General features: G+C 42.2%; 1 non-coding gene across 1 annotated transcript; it reads right to left on the reverse strand.

Annotated features, from left to right (window-relative positions):
- Positions 1-12468: 12468 nt before the first annotated feature.
- Positions 12469-12575, reverse strand: LOC141610318 (small nucleolar RNA R71). The gene has a single exon (XR_012528220.1). It is a non-coding gene; the product is annotated as a small nucleolar RNA R71 (small nucleolar RNA).
- Between the last annotated feature and the right edge of the window lie 10108 nt (positions 12576-22683).

Here is a 22683-nt window from a genome sequence, read left to right on the forward strand (position 1 = left end):
TATTCATAATCATATGTTACTATTTTTAAAAATTAAGCAACAACATCCATCATGCAAATATATTATTTAACTCATTAGTCATGTACTAACCGCATACTTTAAAGTTTATAACTTTTCGTAACACAACATTCTCATACATTACAAATCATATTTCCATGTTACTAATACAACAACATTACAAATACACTTCGTCACTTAAACATATTCATAATCACAAAATTCATATTCTCATGCAATTGCTACCCCATCTTTTCCAATCAATTCATCCATTTCCAACACATTACTCATCATTCTCATACACTTTTCTAACAATTCTAACTAACATGGTAAACCAACTATCATGCAACATACTTTCAATCAACAACATACGAAATCACATTATCACCATCTTTTCTACACATTCCTCATTCTCCACATACATACATCCACTGATTCATGCCACACATCACCATATAGGTACACCATTCACAGGATAAACACATAGCGATCCCAACTCATATCCCATGGTGACCAGTTCAAAATTGTAGGGCGAGTTAGCGACTTTAGGACGTCTCCCAAGTCTTTGCATTAGCTCCTACAACCTTTACCCCGGGTTCATTTTAATTGACTCCCTATATTCATTGGGTTCATTGGTTACAGGTTTCAGGATCGTCGCTCTGATACCATTTGTAACACCCCCATACTCCAAGTGCCTTACCAGGACCACTCAGGTATAAGGATGCCACCATCTCGGTTACCCGAGGCATGATATTCATAAGACAATAACGAAACAACTTTAAAATAAAATAAAGTTTAAAGTGATTACATAGCAATACCAAACTGATAAAAAGAAATACAACTCTCAGACGGCCTACTACTAAAACTATTAAAGCTATAAAACATCGTCTGACACAGCGGAAGACTTCTAACTGCCACGTGATGACTCATCCCAGTTATCCCATATGCGTCATACCATACCTGCTCAATAACTGCTCACCACCCCCGAATGGATCACCACAGGTTTTAAAACATTTAAACGGGGTCAGTACTAATCACACAACTCAATATATCAACAATAATATAAACAGACAGCTTAACCGTCACACACACACAATCACACCAATCCCAACAATCTCAATCACCGACGTCCACTTTGGACCACCACGCCAGTGGGGGACCGCAGCCGTACCCACCAAATCCCCGCTCCTCATAATGAGCGATAACCCTGTCCATTAATGTGCACATCCCCTTCCGTGGCGGGTTTCACGAAGGGCGAAACTAGGGCGTGAAGCCACTCCCGCAAGTGACCCCACTCAGCCGAGGACACGCCTCGAGAACCAGAGACAAACAATCACAATTAACAAACCGTCACAATACAATTACTATATTATTCAACCAACCATAACACATTAACAATCATCCCATTATGGGACTAATACTGAGTAGGAAATCCTACCTGGAAAGCACAACAATCGACGGTATCAACAAATTTTGTATCAAAAGGCTCTTCTACAAAACCTCCTTCTATCAAACAAACACATAAACACTACCAAATCACAATCTACACAAAACCCCCAAATCCCCATATTAGGGTTTAACCAACTTAAAGGAAAAACAGTAAAAAGGGTACATAGATCTTACCCTCGACGCAAGGATCTCAACGGTATAACCAACGATGAAATCCGACACCTCTAGCTCCGGGATTTGCTAATGATGCGATGACAGACGAACTACGTAACTCCTTTTCTCCTCACTTAGGTTTTAGAAAAGATAAAAGAAACTAAGAAAAGTGACGTACAACCTTTTATACTTATCTCGCATCATTTAACAAAACCCGACAAAACATCCCCCGTAAACCAGCTACTCGATCGAGTAGCTAAGGTACTCGATCGAGTGCCCCCTTACTCGATCGAGTATCTTAGTTACTCGATCGAGTACCCAACAGGTCAGAAACTATTTTCAAACGCAACTCACCCTTACTCGACAGAGTAAGGCCTACTCGATAGAGTACCCAAAGACTCATAAATACGGAGTATTACAGGAAGAGTAGTAGAAGGGACGGGCATGTGAATTTGGTGAATTGGATTGGCATGATTTTGTGTTTATAACGTGGCATTAAAGTTCTTGTTGTTATATGTTTGATGAGGGAATAGAAAGCATGATAGGGGACTGTACATTGTTTTAACCCGTCTTTGGTATGACTCGGCCGAGCAGGGCAGGCACTCGACCGAGTAGGGAGTACTCGGCCGAGCAACCAAGCACTCGACCGAGTTTTGTTTGACAGTGAGTAGCAATGGCTACTGTATATGTTTACTCGACCGAGTAAGTAGGTGTACTTGACCGAGTAGTGCCTACTCGGCTTAGTGATGTTTGTACTCGACCGAGTATGCATTCTGGGTTTTTGACGTTGGCTACTGGAGTCGACTACTCGGTCGAGTATCGGGGATACTCGACCGAGTATTGTCTTATACTCGGCCAAGTGTTTCTTTTGCGGAGGATTGTTACATTTTGAGCCATAGGCTTTTGTGCTTACGTTTCCTTGTTTCCTATCAGCTCAAAATGCCGCCCAAAAGAACCCCCGCACAGATCCAAGCTTCTGAGATGTCCCTTGATGAGGTTGCTCGTATGATTGAGCAACAAAAGGCTCTCCTTGAAGCTCTTAGAAATGTGGGAAAGGGGAATGAGAAGTCGGTGGATGCTACTCAGCTCAGCATCATCATTGCTCGCTTCAACCCTCCCACATATGAAGGGGTGGGGGGAACCAAAGCTGCTCGAGAAGTGGCACCGTGAGATTGAAAGTCTCATGGAAATGGTTAAGTTTCCTGAAGACATGATCGTTGAGCAGGTAGTATACTACCTGAGAGGTGAAGCCGCTGTGTGCTGGCAAAACGTCAAGGAAGATGCTAGAACCTATTACCAGGCTGAGGGATTGGGAGCTATCCTGTGGTCAGGGCTGAAGAGCGCTATGAGAGAGCAGTTTGTGCCGAAGCATATCCGACACAAGATGAGATCCGAGTTTGATTCCTTCACCATGTCAGAAGAGATGACAGTCACTGAGTACTATCATCGGTTCCTAGAGTTATCTCGCTATGTTGAGGACATGCAGTTGGGACAGAGGGGTTTGGCCCTCCGTTTTGAGAGGAGTTTATCTGCCAAGATCGTGAGCCGTATGCCAGCTGGGGTTGCTACTGACCTTAAGGAAGTGTACCTAAGAGCGGGCCAAGTTGAAAGAATGGTTGATCTCTCAAGGGAGATCAATGAGAGGACTGCTGATGAGAAGAGGAAGGCTGACAGTGGAAGCAACAGTCAGTCGGGCAACAAGAAGGGAAACTTCAACCATGCTAAGGCTTTTTCTGGTGGAGCTGGTTTCTCAGGGGGATCTCGTGGTTGGGGAAAGACTGGAGGTCGGAGTCTGAGTGATAACTCCAGCCTCACATACTTCAACTGTGGTGGAGTAGGCCACAGGAGACGGGAATGCATGAGTTACAGGCCCGGCACTGGTTCAGGAGCACAGCAGGGGAATTTCTCTCAGGGGCCAACTCAGAGTTTTGCTAGTAACCGACCGGGTGGATCATGGGGCAACATAGGTGGACAGGGCAACCAGGGCAGTTATAACCGCAGTGGTGGTGGTGGGTCATATCAGCGTCAGAACAACAACACCACCCAAGATTCAGCAGCCAAGCCAAGTACCTCCAATGCTTCGGTTCAGGGTGGAGGACAGGAAAACAGTGGGAAGCTTTTCATGATGGACAAACAGGAAGCGCAGAATGATGCCCATGTAGTCACCGGTACCTTTCTTGTTCATAATGTAACATCCTTATTTTTGTTTGATTCGGGGGCTACACATTCTTTTGTGTCTAAAAGTCATGCCTTGTCCATGGGTTTGGGGAAGTTTGAGGTTGTAAAAGATGATGTGTTTATACCTTCAGGGGAGTCTGTGTCATGTCTCAAGTTGTATAAGGGAGTGCCTATGGTGGTTGGAGGGGTAGATTTACCGGTAGACCTGTTAGAGTTTCCTATGGATGGGTTTGAGGTGATTGTCGGGATGGATTGGCTGGGTAAGTATGATGCCAAGATAGATTGTCGCCAAAAGAGAGTGTCCTTAAAGGGTCCTAAGGGTGTTAGGGTGTCCTATAGAGGGTTCGTGGCAAAACCTAAGTGTAAGTTCATAGCTGCGATGACTTTAAAGTCATGTTTGAGGAAGAGGTGCCCCTTGATTCTTTGTCATGTGAGAGATCGCCGAGTAGAGCCGCTGGCAGCTGCTGAGATACCTGTGGTGGAAGAGTTTGATGATGTCTTTCCTAAGGAGATACCGAGTTTGCCGCCCAAGAGGGACGTTGACTTCAGTGTGGAGCTTAAACCGGGAACAGGTCCGATATCCAAAGCACCTTACCGTATGGCACCGAAAGAGTTAGCAGAGTTGAAGAAACAGATACATGAGTTGCTAAGCAAGGGTTATATCAGGCCTAGTGTGTCACCGTGGGGAGCCCCAGTTCTTTTTGTGAAGAAGAAAGATGAGAGTATGAGACTGTGTATTGATTACAGAGAGCTCAATCGTGTCACAGTGAAGAACAAGTACCCTTTGCCTAGGATTGATGACCTGTTTGATCAGCTAAGTGGAGCGGGTGTGTTTTCCAAGATTGATCTGAGGTCGGTCTATCACCAGCTAAGGATAGCAGATGAGGATATTCCTAAGACAGCATTTCGATCTCGATATGGTCATTATGAGTACGTGGTGATGCCTTTTGGGTTGACCAATGCACCAGCGGCTTTCATGGACTTGATGAACCGGATCTTTACACCGTTCTTGGACAGGTTTGTGGTTGTCTTCATCGTTGACATCTTAGTCTATTGTAAGACTAAGGAAGAACATGAGGAGCATTTGAGGATAGTCTTGCAGACTCTGAGGGAGAATCAACTTTATGCCAAGCTATCTAAGTGCAGGTTCTGGCTGGAAGAGGTGGCTTTTCTGGGTCATGTGATATCTAAGAAGGGGGTGTCTGTGGATGCTAGCAAGATTGAGGCCGTCACCAAGTGGGAATCACCGAAGAATGTTGCTGAGATTCGGAGTTTCTTAGGCCTTGCTGGCTACTACAGGAGATTTGTGAAAGACTTCTCTACCATAGCACGGCCTATGACATCTTTGATGAGGAAAGAGACCAGACTTGTTTGGGATGAGAGTTGTGAGACGGCGTTTTAGACCTTAAAGGAACGCTTAACCACAGCTCCTGTTCTAGCATTGCCAGAGGGATGTGAGAACTTTGAGGTATATACCGATGCTTCAAAGAATGGTCTTGGTTGTGTTTTGATGCAGGCAGGGAAAGTCATAGCTTATGCTTCGAGGCAGCTTAAGCAATATGAGGAGAATTACCCTACTCATGATCTGGAGCTGGGTGCAGTTGTTTTCGCTCTTAAGATTTGGAGGCACTACCTTTATGGAGCAACCTTTAAGGTGTTTTCTGATCATAACAGCTTAAGATATATCTACACTCAGAAGGAGCTTAACATGCGACAGAGACGGTGGATGGAGCTGATCGGAGATTATGATATGGAGATCATCTATCACGAGAGTGAGGCTAATGTCGTTGCAGATGCTTTGGGTAGGAAGAGCGTTCATTCGCTATGTACGGCCATGTCCTTGCTGAAGCTGAGGGATGAGGTGTTTAGGATGGGGATATCTATGTTAAGGAAGGGAGATACCATCGGTGATTTGACGATCGAGCCAGAGTTATATGAGAACATCAAGAGTAAACAGGAGCTTGATCCTAAGATCCAGGAATGGAAGTCAAGAGTGGAGAGTGGGACGGTTTCCAGGTTTTGTATCCATACAGATGGGAGTGTCCATTTTGATGGGAGATGGTGTGTTCCTGAGGATGTAGAGTTGAGGAGAGTGATCTTGACAGAGGCTCATTGCACTCCTTATTCGGTTCACCCGGATAGTGACAAGCTTTATAAAGACCTTAAGAAGACTTTCTAGTGGCCAAACATGAAGAGGGATGTAGCCGAGTTCGTTGCCAGATGTTTGACCTGTTAGAAGGTCAAGGGTGAACAGAGGAGACCACAAGGTAAGATACAGTCTTTGGAAGTACCCGAGTGGAAGTGGGAGTCAATCTCTATGGACTTCATTGTGGGATTGCCTAGGTCACAGCACGGCAATAACATGATCTGGGTAATTGTGGATCGGTTAACCAAGTCAGCTCACTTTGTTCCTATGAAAGATACCTAGTCTAAGATGCAGCTGGCGTTGGGTTACAGGAGGCATGTGGTACGGTTACATGGTATACCCAAGGATATCGTTTCTGATCGTGATGCGAGGTTCATATCCAAGTTTTAGCAAGAACTGCAGGAATGATGGGTACAACCTTGAAGATGAGTACAGCTTTTCATCCGGCAACTGATGGTCAGACAGAATGAACCATCAAGACCTTAGAGGACATGTTGAGAGCATGTGTCATGGAGTTTGGGGGCAGGGGGAAAGACAGGCTTGACCTGATTGAGTTTTCATACAACAACAGTTATCATACGAGTATCGGGATGGCACCTTTTGAGGCTTTGTATGGTCGGAAGTGCTGAAGTCTAGTTTGTTGGGATGATAATTCTGAGACTGTGGTTTTAGGGCCACAGCTGGTCCAAATGATTCGGCAAAAGATGAGAGCAGCTCACGCCCGTCAGAAGAGTTATGCCGATTTGAACCGCAGAGACATCGAGTTCGCGGTAGGTGAAAAAGTCCTTTTGAAGTGTAACCTATGCGAGGTGTAATGAGGTTGGAAAATAAAGGTAAGCTAAGTCAGAAGTTTATAGGCCCTTATGAGATTTTGGACCGGATAGGCGAGGTAGCCTACAGATTAGCTTTGCCACCAGCTTTGGATAGAGTCCACAATGTTTTCCATGTTTCCCGGCTTCGGAAGTATGTGAGTGATCCATCGCATATCCTTGAGATGGAGAACATCGAGCTTGATGAGTCCTTGTCCTACGCCGAAGTTCCTAAAGAGATTCTTGATCGCAAGGTTCGTAAGACAAGGAATGGTGAGATGGTCTTACTCAAAGTACTTTGGTCTAATCACAATGTGGAAGAAGCCACATGGGAACCCGAAGAAGCCATGCGGGAACATTTTCCTAGTCTTTTTTATCAGGTATGTTTGGTTACGGGGACGTAACCATTGCCTTTTTAGGGGGGTAGGAGATGGTCGCGTGTGTTTTGTTTTATCTTGAGTCAGGTTAGTGAGTCTTGTGGTGCCTTGTGTGATTCTTTGGCATTGATAAATGCTTGTCCTTTTGTGTTTTGTGGTGTTTTGTTTTATGGTGGTGTGTGAACTTCGGGACGAAGTTCTTTTTAAGGGGGGAAGACTGTAATACTACGGATTTTCTTAAGTTGAATACTCGACCGAGTAGAGTCTACTCGGCCAAGTAGTGCTAATGGTGTAGTCTGTTTTGGTTCTGCCGAGGAATACTCGGTCGAGTATGAAGAATACTCGACCAAGTAGAGGATACTCGGCCGAGTATACACTTTACTCGACCGAGTATCCGGTCTGGCGAGTAGTGATTCAGCGATTTGAGGCGGGAGTGTTTAGGGTTATTTTATATTCAAAGTCAGTTTCTAAAACGTCATTTCTACCCTAATCACTTTACGATTTCCCTAATAACACTCTAATCATTCCCGAAATCATTCCATAATCTCATTGTGTGTGCAATCGTCGTGGTCCTTGCGTGTCATCTCTCACTCTACTGTTGGTAAGTGTTATTCCCTTGTTATTTATATTCTTTTGGGGTTACTGTGTGTATGGAATTTGGTAAATATGGGGGGGATTGTGCAATGTGTAATTGTGTTATGTGGTTATTGTATAGGAAAAGACTTCATAGAGGAGCCTTTCTGATTGTTCGGTTTCGTACTGCCGTTGATTGCTAAGGTAAGGTTTTCCCTACTCAGTTTACTGTTCATTGTTAAGACATAATTGTGTTGTAATTATTGTTATCTGCTGATCATCGGTGTACAGGCGTTGTTGTGATGGTGTTGGTGTGGAGATGTTGTGACAGCTGTGATGCTGTGTGTGTGTTGTGATTGTGGTAGAGTCACTTGCGGGAGTGGCTTCACACCCTAGTTCGCCCTCCGTGGAACCCTCCACGAGAGGGGATGTGCACATTAAGAGTAAGGGATTGTTAGTCGCTCGTTGATGAGCTGGACTAGGTGGGATCGGCTGCGGTCACCCACTGGCGGCGAGGATTACCTGTTGCGATGGGTAATCTGGCAGGGCTACACGCTTCGGTGTGTAGTCGGTTACTGTGTGAGATCGGGAGACAGAGGTGGAGGATGATCAGCTGGTTACCTTGTTTGTTTGTCTTATATTATTTGAGTAATACTGACCCCGTTGTTGTTTGTGGAATCTGTTGTGATCCATTCGGGGACGGTGAGCAAAATTGACAGGTATCGCTAATGGTGAGCTTGGGGCAGTCATGGGAGTGTCATCATCACCGTCCGAGTCTTAGTTTTGATTTCTTTAGTTGTCAGACATTGGAGTTGTTTTATTGAATCAGTTTTGGATTTGGTTGATGTAAGCTTTTACACTTTATGATATTTTAATAAATGTGCTCAGTTCAGACGCTTTTGATATATACTAACCTCGGGCAACCGAGATGGTAACACACTTTCATGGTAGGGTGGTCCTGGTAAGGCACCTTGGTTTGAGGGGGTGTTACAAACTTAGTTTACTTTTCAGTTGTTTGGTTTTTGAGAACATTTGTATTTCTTTTACAGTTTGGTTTTGGAATTGTAATCACTTAAACTATTTCACGTATTTAAGTATGTTTCTTTATGGTTTATTTGATATACATTGCCTCGGGTAACCGAGATGGTTGCATTCCCATGCATTAGGTGGTCCTGGTAAGGCACTTGGTGTATGGGGGTGTTACAGGAGATACCATGTGTGCCACCAAAGAGGGAGATAGATTTCAGTGTGGAGCTGAAACCGGGGACGGGGCCAATCTCTAAGGCCCCGTACCGCATGGGTCCTAAGTAGTTGGAGGAGCTGAATAAACATCTGGATGATTTGATTGATAAGGGATACATTAGACCTAGTGTATCGCCGTGGGGAGCACCAGTTCTGTTTGTGAAGAAGAAAGATGGGAGTTTGAGGTTGTGCATCGACTACAGAGAGCTGAACAGGGTTACAGTGAAGAACAAGTATCCTTTCCCAAGGATAGATGATCTGTTTGACCAGCTGAGTGGGGCAGGAGTCTTTTCCAAGATTGATTTGGGATCAGGTTACCATCAGGTGAGGATTCGGGATGAGGACATACCAAAGACAGCTTTTACATCGAGGTATGGTCACTATGAGTACGTGGTGATGCCGTTTGGGTTATCTAATGCACCAGCAGTGTTTATGGATTTGATGAATCGGGTCTTCAGTCAGTTTTTGGATCGGTTTGTGGTGGTGTTCATATATGATATCTTAGTCTATTCCAAGACTAAGGAGGAGCACTTGAGGTTGGTGTTTTAGACTTTGCGTGACAATCAGCTGTACGCAAAGTTATCTAAGTGTGAGTTCTGGCTCGAGGAAGTTGCATTTCTGGGGCATGTGATTTCCAAGAATGGTGTAGCTGTGGATCCGGCAAAGATAGAGGCAGTAACTAAGTGGGAAGCACCGAAGAATGTGGCAGAGATCAGGAGTTTCTTGGGTTTGACAGGGTACTATCATTGGTTCGTGAAAGACTTTTCAAAGATCGCCAGACCTATGACAGCGTTGATGAGGAAAGAGAACAGGTTTCATTGGGATGAAAGTTGTGAGACGGCGTTCCAAACATTAAAGGAGCGTTTGACCACAGCTCCAGTCTTAGTTTTACTTGAAGGGTGTGAGAACTTTGAGGTATTTATACAGATGCTTCAAAGAATGGGTTAGGATATGTGTTAACGCAGAATGGGAAAATAATTGCCTATGCTTCTAGGCAATTGAAGCCTTATGAGGAGAATTACCCGACACATGATCTAGAGTTGGGTGCAGTTGTGTTTGCTCTTAAGATTTGGAGGCACTTGATGTGACCATAATTGGCGCATATTTAGCCCCCGAATTAGCCTTGTTCCCATGCTTTTTAGTGCTTATTTGGGTCATTTCTTATCTTTAGTTCTTTGTTTTGCATATTCTTTGAGATTTTGATCCCTTGGTAGGAAAGGAGTAAGAATCTTGCATTTTCATGGCAAAACGAGACTAAATCGATCGAATTCAATGACCAAGCATCAAGGAGAGACAAGATTAGAAGGCCTTTGCACATATCATAGTAGAAGAGCAATGTTGAGAAAGGATCCTTGAGTCCCCAAGGAAATCCCCAAGGAATTTATGAAGAAAAGGGAAGAAGAAAAGAAGATTTGTTGTTTCGACAATCCGAGCGGATTGTCACCAATCCGTCCGTCCCGCAAAAGACAATCCGAAAGCGACTTTGCCACAATCCGCTCGGATTTCCCCTCCACAATCCGCCCGGATTCCCCTGAATCCGCTCGGATTCCAACACCAGAATCCGCCCGTCCCGACCCTATTCCGCCCGGATTCTAGCACAGCACGGATTGCCTTCTCCAAGTTACGAAGAAAGAAGCCCTTCTCTCAAAAAATACCGGCTCCTCCTTGCTCAACTTAAAAAGTGTAATTACTAGTTTAGCCCTTAGTTAACCCTAATGCATCCTCCCTAATTTCCACTATAAATACCCCATTAGTCTAATTAGAGGAGCATGTTCTTCTTATTAATAATTAGTGTAATTAATATCAATCAAATGTCTCTTTAATATTGTAATCAAGTATTAATCAAGTTTTAATCCAAGTTTTAGTTCTTTAATCTCTCTTTTGTTCATCCTTTATTTTGGGTAATTGAAGATTATTTGGGTAATTGTTGGGAGATTGACAACCTCTCAATCAAGCATTCAAGTACTTCTTTTATCTTTGCTTTATTATTGGAATCATTAGTAGGTATAATCTCTTAATCCCTTTTTAATTATTGTTAATAACTTTCATTTATTCATCATGTTTCATATTGTTGGTATGATTGACAACCTTGCTAGCATGATCAACATGATAATGAGTGAGTAGTCTCTTAGCTAGGGTTAATGGGTGATTAGGGGAAACCAACATGGGGAATGATTCATGCTTAAATTAATATGCTTTCATGTTTTATTTGCTTGCTTGTTTTGATCTCAACTCATGCACATGTTATATTTGATGAAATGCTAAGCCTATGAATCCTTGCATTTACTATCATCTCCTATCTTTTCAATGAGACTTGTAAGACATAACCCAACTCGAGTCTCATTAGACCATGCATGTTGTTGAGTAGGGAAGATTAAGTCGACTTGTAGGTGTTGTACACTCTAATCGATTCGGCTCCGGGACCCAAACTTTCCTAGGATTGTAAGATATAACCCAACTCAATCCATCACAACAATAATTGCTTGCTTATAATTTGAGAACATGTTTGTATGATCATATCCCATGATTCCCCTATGATCCCATGACACCCTAGTGCCTTTAATCAATTGTTTACACCCCTTTAATTCATCTTGCTTGTTTATTTTCATCGCTATTTTAGTTTAGTAACCTTCTACATCAACCCAATTTGTGACACCCCTTAGACACCACTAGTTACAATAGAAATCTCATTTCAACTCCCGTCCCTTGGGATCCGACCTTTACTTGCCTCTTTACTAATTGTAGAGTTGTTTGTGGAGCTATAAATTGTGTTTTGATTCGACCGTGACCAACGACCACATCTTAATTTGTGAACACTTAGCGGGATCGCATCAAAAATGGCGCCGTTGCCGGGGACGGTGTTTGTTTGATTTAGATTTCTTTTTATTGTTATTAGTTGTGTCTTTCTTCGCCTTGAGGAAGTAAAACTCCTCAAGGTTTGTTCTAATTGTTTTCGAGTTGTTTGATATTTTGCATGTCTAGAAGGTTACAAGGTGATTTGTTACCTTTTGACCGTGAAATCAAAAGAACCTTGACGAACAATAGAAGAGTTGTTAGGAGGAATTTAAGAGGTATTAGTGAAGTTGTCTAACCCACTAGTGAGTTTGTCAATCCTTTCGCAATAGAAGGAGAAGAGAACCCATTACACAATACCCCACAAAATCCACCTACAATGCCAAAATTCTCGTCACACTCCGTACCCACCGAGGAGAATCTACCAAATGGTACTCCTACACCGCAACATCTAACCGGAAATTTTATTGCCAAGTCCGCCTTCATCCAATTAGTTGAGAGGAGCCAATTCGGGGGGATGCCTAGTGAGGAACCTCATTCTCATATGGAAACCTTTTGCGACTATTGTGATGCAATCTCTCAAACGGGCGTGACTCAAGACCAAATTAGATGGGTCTTATTTCCTTTTTCCTTAATCGGCACCGCGAAGCAATGGTTGAAAGGCCTTGATAAGGCCACCCTTGGAATAGATTCTTGGAAGAAGTTGGCTCTAGCTTTCTACAAAAAATTCTACCCACCGGAAAAGACTAACATGTTAAGAGCTCAAATTACGGGTTTTAAGCAAAGGGATGAAGAGTCTTTGTATGAAGCTTGGGAACGGTTCAAGGGAATTTGTCGCTCATGTCCTCACCATGGACTTAGCGAATGGTTTTTGGTGCAACAATTTTGGAATGGTTTATATGAAGATTCTAGGAACATTCTCAATATGGGATCAAATGGAATGTTCACCGAAGTTGATGACAATCAAACATGGAACAAGATTGAGGAAATGGCGGTCCATAACTCACAATATAGTAGACCTCGCAAGGCTACTAGAGGATGAAAGCATGAAGTGGACTCCGTTACTCAATTGGGTGCTCAACTTAGTGCTTACATTGACACAATCAACTTGAAGTTTGAACAAGCTATGGCTAGACTTGAGGAAAACTCAAAATCATCCAAGCATCATGTTAATGCCATGACGGAATCCTCATCAATCCCAAGTGGGATATGTGAGAATTGTGGAACTTTGGGACATGACCAAGGTGAATGTAGGGGAACAAATGAACAAGTGAATGCTTTCCAAGCATACAAGAGTGGTACCCCTTATTCCAACTTTTACAATGAAAACACCAAATTCCATCCAAATCTCTCATACAAAAGCCAAAATGTTCAAAACCCTCAAACAACATACACTCCACCACCCATGAGAAACCAAAATCAAAGACCCTTTTACAATCAAAACCAAGGTTACCAAAATCAAAATCCATACAATCACCAAAATGACCAAGGTTTTGATGTCCAAAAAGCGGTCCTCCAAATGCAAAAGAATCAACAAGAATTTTTCACTCAAATGCAAAAAGATAGCCAAGCAAAGGAAACCACCATCAACAACATTCTAGCTCACACCAAGATGTTGGAAACACAATTGACTCAACTAGCATCTTCAAGCTCACAAAGACAAAAGGGGCAATTACCACCTCAAATTAATCCCCCTAGACATGAAACGGTTAGTGCCATTCACTTGAGAAGTGGTACAAGGTATGAAGCACCGAAGAAGCAAGTTGAGGATGAAGTTGTGGAAGCTAGTGAAAAGGAAGAAAGCTTGCAAAACTCCAAAGATGGAGAATCGTCAAAAGAAGAAAGTTCAAAGAAAAATGAAGACAAGGCCAAGGAGAAGGAACCCATTGTGATTAGACTTCCTTTTCCAAGTCGTCAAGCCAAGCCCAAATTTGATGATCAACTTGGAAAATTCATGGAAATTGTGAAGAATTTGGAAGTCTCAATTCCTTTCACGGAATTAATCAATCACGTTCCGGCCTATGCGAAATACATGAAAGATATCCTCACAAAGAAGAAGTCGATCCGGAAGCTTGAGACTATCGCCTTCACTAAGGTGAGTAGTGCAATACTTCAAGGGAGTTCACCTCCAAAGTTAAAGGATCCGGGAAGCTTCTCAATACCGTGTACCATTGGCGACACAACGATCAACAAAGCCTTATGTAATCTAGGGGCTAGTGTGAGTGTCATGCCGTACTCGGTGAGTAAAAGGTTGGGGATGGGAGAGCTTAAATTCACCAACATCACACTCCAAATGGCCGATAGATCGACGAAGACACCGTTAGGGATATGGGAAGATGTCCCCGTGCGAATTGGGAAGTTTTTCATCCCGGTGGACTTTGTCATTGTTGATATGGAGGAGGATTCCAACATTCCAATCATCCTAGGAAGACCTTTCCTACACACCGCCGGTGCGGTGATTGATGTGAAACATGGTGAGCTCACTCTAGAAGTGGGAGATGAAAGCATAACTTTTAATCTTGACAAGACTATGAGAGCTCCTCGTTTGAATGAACCATGTTTCATGATTGATCATTATAGCCGAAAGGATGAAAGGAAGAAATCGGAACTCCAATGGAAGAAGAAAATTGAAGATGCTTCATTCAAAGAGCAAGTGAATTGTGACAAGGAGAGCTTGCAAAGCTCATCAAAATCAACCAAGTAAGAAGAGGATGGCCTCATTGGCCAAGAGAAGAAATTGGGAGAGTTGTCTCCATCTAAGCAAGAGATTTTCAATGATCAACTCAATGAAGTTTGTGGTCTTTGGGACGACGAATTTGAAGGGATTTTTAATCCCTACATTGGTAATGCCATCGATCAAGACCAACAACAAGGGCCACGGTCTATTGAGAACCTCTACCATGATAATGAACAAGCTTTTGATTACTTCTTCAAGGTGTTGAGCAACATCAACAACACCTTGGACATGCCCCCTTGACATCTCATCAAGAATGAGAGTTTGGTGGAGTCCTCCCTAAACCACCACTTGTAAATATTTCTAACTCCCTAACTTACATTTCAATTTTTGTATTGCATTTTTGTCATCTTTGGATTTTTATTTACTTTGATCAAGATAATTAACATGTTTGAGAGAAGTGGGGGAGGGACTAACGATTTCAATTGATGTGTAGTGCTTTTAGCTTAGTGTGGGGATGGCAATTGCCTAGGCTATCCATGCCTTAGTAGTGCCCCCACAATGACGAACACAAGACTTGAAGAAAGAATGGAAGAATGGTATGGGAAATGTAGTGTGCACGGATGGAACTGAATCCGTGTACACAGGGGAAGAATCCGAGCGGATTCCCGTCTTGAAGAATCCGTCCGTCTTGAAGAATCCGTCCGTCTTGAAGAATCCGCCCGTCTTGAAGAATCCGTCCGTCTTGTAAGAATGACGTCCGTCTTTGCAGCTGAGGAAAACAAGCAAAATTTTCTGGACTGAAATCTGTCCGTCTTTAAGCAAAACCGCCCATCCCGTGTTCAGCAAATCCGAGCGGATTGTCACAAATCCGCCCGTCTTTAGGCGAGTTTTGCAAAGTCCAGAAGGAGCAGAATCCGCACGGATTAGGCAGAATCCGCACGGATTGCCCCTGCAGATTCGAAAATTTCGGTCTCTTTAAAACTCCTCCCACCTTCATTCATTCATTCATTCATTCATAAACACTACCCACAACATCAAAACCCTCATCCTCTCCATCACAAAAACAAAAACCCTCAACAACATTCACCAAAATCAAATCAAACCATCCTTCCAACAACAAATTAATCACTCCTTCTTCAACAAAAATCAAAACCAAGCACAAAATCTTCAACCTTTGAGTCGATTTTTGATTTCATAAAGGCAAAGCCTTTCACCTTCAAATCGATTTGGGCATACTACAAATTGAAGATTTTTCATTCTTTTCTTGGTTAGTTCATCAATGGCAAGGACTAAGGGAGCAACAAAGGCAACAAAGGCAACAAAGGCTAAGGCACTCTCACAAAGGTAAAAGGCCCTTCAAACAAAGAAAGCATTGGCTATGGTGGTAGCAACACCAAACTTGGAAGTGCAACAACAACAACAACCTTCTATGGGAGCAACAACACCTTCTACTCCGGTAATTGATCAACTTTTGCATTATCCGGAGGTAACTTTTATTTCCGATACCCATAGAAATACCTTTGTCAAGTTTGCTATGAAGTCATTACAATCCACCAAATTCATATGTGAAGATACCTTAGAAAAATTGGGTGTTCTTGAGCAAACAAAAGCCTTTTTCAATGCCATGGGGTTGAAGAAATTGTTTGAAACAAGGGAATTGACATACCCCTCCCTTACCTTGGAATTTTTAAGTTCTTTGAAAGTCACCAAAGTTGAGAATAGGGAGAATCTCGAGTTTCGTCTAGCTAATGTTAGTAGACGCATTACCTTTAGGGAATTGGGTGAAATTTTGGGTCTTAGTGATGAACCGAGTTATTTTAAGAGTTATGGAAAGTATGACCCCGAACCTCTTTGGGAGGCAATCTCCGGGAAGAAATTTGAGGATTTTCATGCGAGTCGTGCTCTTTTGGTCCACCATCTGGGCATAAGAGTATGGCACAAGGTCGTGGGTAACACCATAATTGCTAGGAAAGATAACAACCATTTCACAAGACTTGATTTTATTCTCCTTGAATCGGCTTTGAATATCGGAAGAGTACACACCAAGCCTTACAATTCTTTGAGGCTCTTGGTAGATAGATGGCTCAACATTGATTGTGGGAAGAAGGGCACGACCGTTATTGTCAATGGCGGCCTAGTCACACTCCTAGCTAAGCACTTTGATCCTAACTTCAATAAGGATAACAAGTACAAAGCAAAGGAGGGTGGCCATCTTGTTGATATGAATACTATGATTCACAAGTTCAAGTGGGTTGCCCATAACCCCCTTGACACTAAGTATGGATGGCTCACTAGTGAAGCTAGATCGTTCACCTTGCCTTCGAAGATTTGCCGTCTAAGCGTCCACCGGACCAATTATCTACTTCCCCTTTCCAAAGAGGCCGAGTATATCATTCAACAACAAAAGGGTGATCTTGAAATGCCCTCCTCTTCCATTGTCATACCACCTTACCCCTTTAAGTATGAAGAGTTCAAGCCGGAAGGAGTTGAAGTTGGGAAAGACTATATGACTCTTCTCATGCAAGCAATGAACAAGCAAGCCTATGCAGATCGGAAAAATGCCTACTTGGCTCAATATCCACCCCTCCTACACTTAGCTAGGCAAGGACTACTTGATCCATCTTGTCCTTTGCCTAGTTGGGCGGATAGAGAAGTCTTATTTCCGGGTGCATCTAGGGTCGTTTTGGGTGACAATGAGGTTGTTGGAAATGATGAAGAAGTTGATGATAATATTGAGGAAGAAGCAAGTGAAGGAGAAAAGGATGGTGAAGATGATGAAGATGAAGATGAGGAAGAAAGTGAAGAAGCAAATGACAAGGAAAGTGGCAATGTGACCACTTCTCATGAGGGAAGTGATGGTGATAGCATGATGGAAGATTAGCAAGCCTTGGAGACTCCTACACTCTCATGGTTTGTCTATTCCTCCCTTTGTATTTTATATAATTTTGATCATTGTTGGAGTAGTCCTAGCCCCATTATAGGACTCACACCTCGGTACCATTGAGGTGTTCTCATTCTATTGTTCCCATTTTCAAAATCCAAAATGACAAATTAGTTTCATGCATAGCATAGTGTATGCATGAACTATACCCATCCTTGGACATTAGCAATAGTGTCTCACTTGGTTTGGGGAAGTTAATGCATACACAACGGGAGGTAATCTAAATTATCCTCTCCGTCATAACAAAAACCATGCATCATGTAGTGTAGCTTAATATAGATTGCATTTAGTATAGAAATCATGCATCATCTTTGCATAATTTCCATCATTTTGGCCATTGAGGACAATGCCCATATTAGTGTGGGGATGGGAATTCTAACATTTAACTCTTATTCAAAAATCCAAAAAAATTGAAAAATTTCAAAAATCATAAAAATTTGAAAATTGAAAACCCAAAAACATGTTTATTTCTTGTTGTAATCTTGTATATATTGTCTTGTATATATATTGTGTTTGTTCTATCCTTGTTCACATTGATTGACTACGCCACATCCGAGACATGAGGATATTGAAGACCGCATGGTATGATCTTTCCAATCTCCTTTTTCCTCTTTATGTTAATGACTATGTGGCTTTATTTTGATTGATGCGGTATAACAATGTGAATTTAGGACTTGCATTTAGTTTATATGTCATATTAGTTGATAGAATCACTTGCATTAGGATGTTTATATTAGTTGCATCATGGCATGTAGTTGCATGTTAGAAATGTATTGAAAAATGCCTATTTAGGAACTTTGACAAGAGCAACTAAGCCATTATAAATACTTGTTCAACTTAAGACTTTGCCTACTAGAATGGTTGTAAAACACCCTAGATAGTGTCATACTAGTGTCTTTTGACCCATGACCCAAGGCCTAGTCAAGGGTTTGCATGTGAGTCACCTATCCAACCCCGTGATGCGATGTGGACTTGGTTAACTTGTCTAGATAACCTTGTTTGACCTTGTGGTAAGGCAACCCAAAAATATTTTCTATCAATAAGCTTGAAGTGCTGATTTCAAAGAAATTTTGTCATGTGGAAGTAATGTAATGCCATGGAAACCTCAAATGATATGAATTGTTGAAAGTTGAGAAATTTAAGTTGTTTTGATGGAGGCGTACCACTTCGATGTGCTTTGGTGTGGGATCCATTGAATTGGGCCCCCATACGGTTGTGAATTCGGCCGCCCAGAGACAGAGTGACTATCACCCCAAAAAGCTATTGTCTAGAGGTTAACCGGTTGCCTAATAAGCGATTGGCGAAAGCAAAGGACGCTAGCCCGGAAGGGACAAACCCCATCTTAAATTTTTGAAATGTGAAAGTGAAATGAGGACAATTTTGAATACTAGTCATATCCACCCGTTGTGAATAATGATTTGAGCATTTCATTCCCAAAAAGCCTTTTGTCAAGCCACTTGGTCGAGCTTGGGACGATCCATGACCTTTACTTTTGTAGAGAATTCGAGACTTGTCATGTCATATGCCACTAGCATCATAGGGATCATCATTCCACCACCATCCGATCGCTCTTGACGAAAGCATTTGGAAATTGAGGACGAAAGTAGTCTAGTTTAACACCATTTGGAGGTGATTTAGTGCCATCCTCTTAGACTTAGTAATTTGTTGAACTAGTATTTGTGAAGGATTACATGCTCTTAAATTTGTTCCTCTTTAGTGCCTCCGCCACTTGATGAGGAAGTGGCTATTCTTTTTGTAGATGCATCCATTATGTGTTTTTGTGTGCTTAAAGTTTGGATGTGTCGCCATTTTGGCAAGACCCACCTTGCCTTGCAAGAAGGCATCCTACCTCATGGTTGTCTTGTTGTGAGTTGAAGGGGCGGAGTGAGACCCGCTAATTGTCTCATATCGGCTATATTATTAGGATAGGTTAGTATTGGTCCTAGTCTTTGTCACCTCTTTACTCGGGACGAGCAAAGGTTCGGTTTGGGGATATTTGATGTGACCATAATTGGCGCATATTTAGCCCCCAAATTAGCCTTGTTCCCATGCTTTTTAGTGCTTATTTGGGTCATTTCTTATCTTTAGTTCTTTGTTTTGCATATTCTTTGAGATTTTGATCCCTTGGTAGGAAAGGAGTAAGAATCTTGCATTTTCATGGCAAAACGAGACTAAATTGATCGAATTCAATGACCAAGCATCAAGGAGAGACAAGATTAGAAGGCCTTTGTACATATCATAGTAGAAGAGCAATGTTGAGAAAGGATCGTTGAGTTCCCAAGGAAATCCCCAAGGAATTTATGAAGAAAAGGGAAGAAGAAAAGAAGATTTGTTGCTGACTGACAATCCGAGCGGATTGTCACCAATCCGTCCGTCCCGCAGCAACACAATCCGAGCGGCTTTGCCACAATCCGCTCGGATTTCCCCTCCATAATCCGCCCGGATTCCCCTGAATCCGCTCGGATTCCAACGCCAGAATCCGCCCGTCCCGACCCTATTCCGCCCGGATTCTAGCACAACACGGATTGCCTTCTCCAAGCTACGGAGAAAGAAGCCCTTCTCTCAAAAAATACCGGCTCCTCCTTGCTCAACTTAAAAAGTGTAATTACTAGTTTAGCCCTTAGTTAACCCTAATGCATCCTCCCTAATTTCCACTATAAATACCCCATTAGTCTAATTAGAGGAGCATGTTCTTCTTATCAATAATTAGTGTAATTAATATCAATCAAATCTCTCTTTAATATTGTAATCAAGTATTAATCAAGTTTTAATCCAAGTTTTAGTTCTTTAATCTCTCTTTTGTTCATCCTTTATTTTGGGTAATTGAAGATTATTTGGGTTATTGTTGGGAGATTGACAACCTCTCAATCAAGCATTCAAGTACTTCTTTTATCTTTGCTTTATTATTGGAATCATTAGTAGGTATAATCTCTTAATCCCTTTTTAATTATTGTTAATTACTTTCATTTATTCATCATGTTTCATATTGTTGGTATGATTGACAACCTTGCTAGCATGATCAACATGATAATGAGTGAGTAGTCTCTTAGCTAGGGTTAATGGGTGATTAGGGAAAACCAACATGGGGAATGATTCATGCTTAAATTAATATGCTTTCATGTTTTATTTGCTTGCTTGTTTTGATCTCAACTCATGTACATGTTATATTTGATGAAATGCTAAGCCTATGAATCCTTGCATTTACTATTATCTCCTATCTTTTCAATGAGACTTGTAAGACATAACCCAACTCGAGTCTCATTAGACCATGCATGTTGTTGAGTAGGGAAGATTAAGTCGACTTGTAGGTGTTGTACAATCTAATCGATTCGGCTCCGGGACCCAAACTTTCCTAGGATTGTAAGATATAACCCAACTCAATCCATCACAACAATAATTGCTTGCTTATAATTTGAGAACATGTTTGTATGATCATATCCCATGATTCCCCTATGATCCCATGACACCCTAGTGCCTTTAATCAATTGTTTACACCCCTTTAATTCATCTTGCTTGTTTATTTTCATCGCTATTTTAGTTTAGTAACCTTCTACATCAACCCAATTTGTGACACCCCTTAGACACCACTAGTTACAATAGAAATCTCATTTCAACTCTCGTCCCTTACGATCCGACCTTTACTTGCCTCTTTACTAATTGTAGAGTTGTTTGTGGAGTTATAAATTGTGTTTTGATTCGACCGTGACCAACGACCACATCTTAATTTGTGAACACTTAGCGGGATCGCATCAGCACTATCTTTATGGAGCTGATAGGGGACTATGACATGGATATCATATACCATGAAGGGAAAGCAAACATGGTTGCCGATGCATTGAGCAGGAAGAGTGTGCATTCTCAACGCACAGCTATGTCCTTGATAAGGTTGAGAGAGGAGGTGGGGAAGATGGGGATACATGTGATACAAAAAGGGGATGCTAGAGGGGACTTGACAGTGGAGCCAGACCATTATGATGATATTCGCAGGAAGCAGGCTCTTGATCCTAAGATTGAAGAGTGAAGAGCTGGAGTAGAGAAAGGGACAGTGTCTCGATTCTCCATTCATACAGATGGGAGTGTTCGATTTGATGGGAGATGGTGTGTTCCTAATGATGAGAAGTTGAAAAAGATAATCATGACAGAGGCTTATTGCACATCATATTCAGTACATCCTGGTGGTGACAAGTTGTATCAAGATTTGAAGAAGACTTTCTGGTGGCCTGGGATGCAGAGAAAAACAGCTGAGTTTGTGGCTTGAGGTACCTGAGTGGAAATGGGAATCTATCTCTATGGACTTTATAGTGGGTTTACCGAGAAGCCAGCAGGGTAACAACATGATTTGGGTGATAGTTGACCGTTTGACTAAGTCAACTCACTTTATTCCTATGAAAGATACATGGAGTAAGGTTCAGTTAGCTAATGGGTACAGGAAACATGTGGTGAGGTTACATGGAGTCCCTAAGGACATTGTGTCAGATCGGGATTCGAGGTTTATTTCTCGGTTTTGGCAAGAGCTGTAGGATCTTATGGGAACTACCTGGAAGATGAGTACTGCTTTTCATCCTAGAACAGATGGGCAGACAAAGAGGACTATCAAGACCTTGGAGGATATGTTGAGAGATTGTGTGATGGAGTTTGGTGATAGCTGGGAGGATAGGTTGGATCTGATTGAGTTTTCTTATAACAACAGCTATCACACGAGTATTGGGATGGCACCGTTTGAGGCTTTGTATGGGAGGAGGTGTAGGAGTCCGATTTGATGGGATGATAGAGCTGAGGCAGTGGTGTTAGGACCACAGATGGTACAGGAGATGATAGAACAGGTTAAGCTGATCAGACAAAAGATGAAAGCGACCCAGTATCGACAAAAGAGTTATGCAGACCTACATCGCCGTGACATAGAGTTTCAGGTTTGGGATAAGGTTCTTCTGAAAGTGTCTCCTATGCGTGGGGTTATGAGGTTTGGTAAGAAAGGGAAGTTGAGCCAGAAGTTCATCGGACCATATGAGATTTTGGATCGTGTGGGAGAGGTTGCCTACCGGTTAGTGTTACCAGCGGCTTTGGTTCGTGTGCATAATGTGTTTCATGTATCTCAGTTACATACACTACTACAGATACAACCTATAACAACGGTCAAAAACCGTTGTTATATAAAAAAGCGGACGTTGTTAAAGCGTCCGTTGTAAAAGGTTTTAACAACGGTTGGTTTTCTTAAGGAAACCGTTGTTAAAAATATTAACAACGGTTTTAAGTATAAAAACCCGTTGTGGAAAGTGTGACTCAATTTTGGGGGGAAAGTTATAACAACGGGTTGTTTGTAAATAACCGTTGTTGTTTGTTCTTAAAAA

Source organism: Silene latifolia, chromosome 10, assembly GCF_048544455.1.
Source record: "Silene latifolia isolate original U9 population chromosome 10, ASM4854445v1, whole genome shotgun sequence".
NCBI lineage: Eukaryota > Viridiplantae > Streptophyta > Magnoliopsida > Caryophyllales > Caryophyllaceae > Silene > Silene latifolia.